This window comes from Hipposideros armiger, unplaced genomic scaffold (assembly GCF_001890085.2).
Source record: "Hipposideros armiger isolate ML-2016 unplaced genomic scaffold, ASM189008v1 scaffold_8, whole genome shotgun sequence".
Taxonomy (NCBI): domain Eukaryota; kingdom Metazoa; phylum Chordata; class Mammalia; order Chiroptera; family Hipposideridae; genus Hipposideros; species Hipposideros armiger.
In genome coordinates, this window is record NW_017731358.1 from 4,510,462 (window position 1) to 4,515,769 (window position 5,308).

Sequence of the window (5,308 nt, forward strand, 5' to 3'; positions counted from 1 at the left end):
CTCGGTCTGATTGAGTTGTCCTCACATTCCTGGATCATCAAGACACGGGCTAAGCTAGCCAGTACCTTCCTCATGCTTTACCCCCCCCCCCCCCCGATGCAGTAGGACAGTAGACTGGACAGTCTCTGCATGAGGGAGAGGGCAGAGGGGCTGCCGTGGGAACAGAGGCCTCATCCTTGCTGTGGTGTGGGGTGCCCGGGCTAGCGTGCTGCTGTGGTGCGGGGATCTCTGGAGTCAGGGGCTTGGAGGTACACGTGTGGAGTGTTTGCCTTTTGCTTACTGTGCTCCTGCTTCCCTTGTTGGCCCAGGAGCTGTCGGACAGTGAGGATGCTTCTCCCTCGTCAGGCAGGCCCCCCTCCTCCCTGACGTTTGTTTTCCCTGCTAGACCAGGGACCCTCAGCCCAGAGAAGCCTGGCTGGCCGTCAGTCAACAGTGAGGCCATGGGGAGATATTTTTTATTTAGGCTCAGGATAAAGGGCTCGCATTTTGGTAGTTTCAACCTGCATGGTCATCTTTGCTTTTTAAAAATTATAGCATTTTTTTTATTATAAAAATTTTATGTGTTTATCATACAATTTGGAAGGTAAAGAGAAAAACAACAAATAAAATATCACCTATATTCCAACTACTAGAAGTATATTAAAACATCAGTAATTGCTGTTTCTCATTTACGTAGAATATAAAATTTTATATACATCCATATTACTATACAGAATAGATACGGTTCTAGTATACCATAACTTTTGTGCATCAGTTTTTATTTTTGTAGCTGATGATTTACTTAGTGTTAATTCCTGGATGTGGAACATTTAAAGATTCATGACAGTAATACCAAATGGTTCCTTAGAATTGTGCCAAACTATACTTTCACCAGCATTGTATGATTGTGTAGATCTCACCACACCCTGTTTGTCACCGGACATTTTAATTAAAACAGAGCGGCTTCCTCCTACCTTTCTTTTTCACCCAGATATCTTCTGATAGTGGGATGTGCGTGCGTGCGCGTGCGTGCCTGCGTGTGTGGTGGGTGACCAATCACAGCATTGCTCTGCTCAGCCCATTTCCTGACGCTTCTGGGGCTCCACCTCATCCTCTGGTCTTAGGCAAGTTGATGAGAGGATGTTTCAGTGAGCGACGTTTCAGGCACTTTGCAGCGTGCCTGATAGTCAGGAAGCTTGGACACTGCTGATGGAAGTGGGTTTCCCCAGAGCAGTCCAGCAAGCCCTCCACCTGGAGGTGTCGAGGTGATACATCTGGGCAGGGAGGCAGCCTAGCAAAGTGCTTTGGCAAAGTAGCCAGGCGGAAGGGAAACACAGTGTTTTAGAAGGAACTGGAATGCAGAATTTGGGGACGGTGCAAGGGAATGCCATAGGGACCTGTGTCTTTCTAAATTAGAGCCATTTCATTGGCAGTAATTGATCTTTTAAGTTATGGAATACTGGGCAAAATTTGATTTTTGTTTTGGGTTTATAAGAACATTTTGAGAATCCTTGACTCTCAGGGTTAGAAGGGACCTGAAAAGATCCATCTTTATTCATTAAATAATGGAAAAGCCTATTTCCAAAATAAGGAAGAGCTCCCACTCTTTCACCTCATGGACTCTGGTTGGAAACCAACCAGAGTCAGTCAATTTCACTTTGTGCTCAGAAACTTCTGGCCTCCATGCAGGGCACAATGCAAGATTCGAGGTCGCCTTAGATTGAGAGATTATTTGACAAATCCAGATGCTTCCAACCAACTGATGTGCTGCCTACAGTTTACCGACATTGATATTCCTGGAAAGGTCCTGGAAACCAGTGAGGCAGTTCTACAACCGCCGTCGTGACAGAGCCGTAGTTGGGGGTGGAAATAGTGCTCCAGCAACCTGAAATGGCTAGAAGTGAAAGCCGACCCATGTCAAGTTTTTTAGCTCTGCCACTTTGTTACACTGTGGGCAAATCCCCTCCACTTCTGGCCCTCCATTTCTTTATCTATGAAAGGAAGGGTTGGTCCATCCGTGCGAAAAGCCCCATTCCTGAGGGCCCATCTTTATCCTGTGACCCTCCTGATGTCCCTGATACCGGCATGAAGTGTGAGGAGACTCAACAATTGGCTTCTTAGCGTGGGGACCAGGAGCTGCAGGAGCCTCTGTCAGGGACGAAGAAAAGGGTCTCAGAGGGTCTGCGTGTACACCTGTGAGCCCGCTAGACCTCCAGCAACTTGAGAGGAAGCACCAGATTATACCCGTCTCTGTTCCTTATTGCCTCGCACAGGCGTCAGCCCAGGGAGCATCTGTCAACCTGTGGCCACCAGCTGCTCAGGTGGTACTGCAGCTGCGCTGGCACTACCATGTGATCTAGGACTCCTGGGATAAGATCTGTTAAGGAGCTGGCAAGACCATGTGCTAAGTCCGCAAGGCTGTTCAAAATGGACACATCCCTTTTGCTTTACATTCTGGTTCTGGGGTACTTGGGCTTCGCAGAGCTGTTCCGGCTTCCCTGTCATGTCAGAGTATTTGAGGAAAGCTCCCAGGTCAGGTGGTATGGCAGGCAGGCTCTGTGTTCTGGTTGCTGGGGAGCGTGAAGGGGAGGCTTTGGCCTCACTGGAGACCCTGAATAACAGTGGCCCCCGCCTGGGAAGGAGCTGGGCTGCTGGAGGCCAGGAGACGGATCTGATAAGTTTGACAAGTTTCTGCTCAGGGCCTTTGCTAAGTTGGGAAATGGAGACCAGGGAGGAAGATGGGTGATGAGAAGAGAGCAAAGACCAAGCTGTAGCGCGCCAGCTGGCCCTGCCACCATCCTGGGCCGTCTGAACTGAAGCAGTCACATTGGAGGAAGGAGGGGCAAGAATACAGGGGCGAGAAGCCTGCTCGTAATCTGGGATGTTCAGCGCAAGACCGTGTCTCGTGTTTATCATGTCAGGCCAGTATTGAAAACCAGCCCACTTTCCCTTCCCTGGCTGATAGGAGGAGATGGAAACTGCTCTACTTGGGGATGAGTTTCACTCCTGGAGCCTCTGGGGCCACCAGGGCAATTGTTGCTGCCGTGTGATGAGGCTTTTTCTGGAATCATCTTTTGCCAGGGTGTGGATAAGAACCCTGCTGGCTTTGCAGTCACAGACCTGGGGAGGTCCAGGCTTGGGTGTCAGACTGTCTCAGTGCAAACCCCAATAGCGCCACTTGCCAGCTGTGTGATCTTGGTAGATTATTCAGCCTCTCTGTGCCATCAGTTTCTCATCTGTCAAATGGGCTATTCATAGACCCTGCTCAGGGAATATAAGTGTCATGTAAACCCTGTAAAGCAGTTGCTCTGTGCCTGGGCAGGAGAGCTTTATAAATACTGGCAATGGTGAGGCTACTGAAACCAATGCCTATTTATCCGTACCATTGTATTGATGATAGCACCCCCTCCACTTCTAGGCTTATTGGTCAGGGGACAAGTTCTGAATGCACAGGGCTTGAGTTCACCTGCTGAGGACCTGTGACCTGGTCCTTCCTCACTCTGGACCCCTGCCAGCCTCACCCCGTGGTATTCCTAGAACTCGCCCTCCATCCTTAGTTTTAGGTGCAGAGAAGGAAGATCAAGTTTTGTAGTGAGGAAAACTAAGTGCCACAGCCCCTGCGTGTAATCGTCTGAGGAGACCAGATTAACCCATGAAGCAATTAGGATTCAATAAAAACAGTATGTGAGGTGTTGCCACAAAATAATAAGCCTTTAAAAATCAATCCTGCTAGGACCTCTGTGGGCAGTGAGTGTTCTCCTCAGGTCAGAACCTTTGGAGGTTATTGACACACACCTCAGAAGCATTTGAAGGAGTTGGGAGCCACCTTTATAGCCAGTGAGTGGGCCACAAGCAACCCACGGGTGTTTCTTTGCAATTAAACCACCCCCTGGATCCAAAATGGGGTCATCCATCGCAATCTCCTGCACCAGTCACTAGATTGGGCTTTGATTTTTCGTCTGTTTCCAAAATAATCCAAATCCATTATGAAGGGGTGAAAATGTGCCATGATTCAGGAAACCCAAGAGAATATTTGACAGGCTGTATTGAAAATTCTAGAATTTTAGAAAACAGCTTGAACAATCACAGCATTGTTGGAATAGAAGTATGTCTTAATGGGACCTCTTTGAAGAGGATCGTCCGTATTGGTTAGATGAATTCTTGTGGTTTGTTAGGAATTATTTATAGTATAGTCGTGCCTCCTGGTGATGGGGTGCTGCTGTCTGTAGCCACTGGCAGAGGTCGGGAAGGGAGATGCCAGCGGCGGGTGAAGTTCTGCTAGCATCAGAGGACTTTTAGTCTTAACCCCTTCACTTTCTAGCTACGCTGATGTCGCTGGGTCTTACTTTCCAGTGTTAAAAATGGGGATAATAGTATCTGTCTGGCTTCCTTAACAAGGCTTTTGAGGAAGAGCAATTATAATTACGACCGTGAAAGCACTTTTAATTGTGGACATAGCAAGTAATTTGAGTAATCATATGCGCTGGCTTTGACCTTGGGCAAGGCATTTCTGTCTCTGCGCCTGTTTCCATATCTGTAAAATGGAGATGATGATCTCAGTTCTTCCGCGTCAGTGTTGCTGTAGGGGTGAAATGAATTAACCCGCGTGGACAAGCACGTGCTGTGTATGTGTTAGTCATCAGCGTCTCCCAGAACACATAGGCATCATTATTCCGCTGAGTGAGGTGGGGCTTCATGAAGAAGGTAGATGCAGGAAGAGAGCAGAAAGCTGGAGAGGAGGTGGAGGGAGGCAGCAAATGCTAGGACGTCTCAGTGGCCTTTTTCAGTGGGTCTGTCTCTTTGTCTTCCCAGCTGCCTCTGGCTGCTGTGAGGAGCTCTCTTCCATCTGCCCTCCCCACCAACTGGGGTGTTCTTCACAGTTCTTCCCTTGGAACTTCTACCTTCGGCTCAGTTCAGTGGCTATGTATGAGCACCTCCTAGGAGCCACAGTCTCTCATAAGGGACGTGGAAAGGTAGTTGAATAAGTTATAATTGTATAACAAGATAAAACAATAGCCAAGAGGGCAAGTTCTGCCTGGGGAAGACTTCTTGGAGGTGGCAGCCTCGGAGCTGGTTGTGAGAAACGAGTCAGATTTTGCCAGAAGGTCAAAGGAAAGTGAGTGAAGCATTCTAGGTGGGGGGGATTGCCGGAATGAAGGTGGAGAGGGAAGACAACATAGCTTCACCTATTTTCCTTGAGGGGGCGATTCCTAGAACTGTCTTTCTTCTCTGCAGAAACCCAGCTCTCCGCCTTCAGCTGCCTGCCAGACATCCATACGTGTTTATGTGCTTCACTTTCAACACAATGGATGATGGTTATAAATGCAGA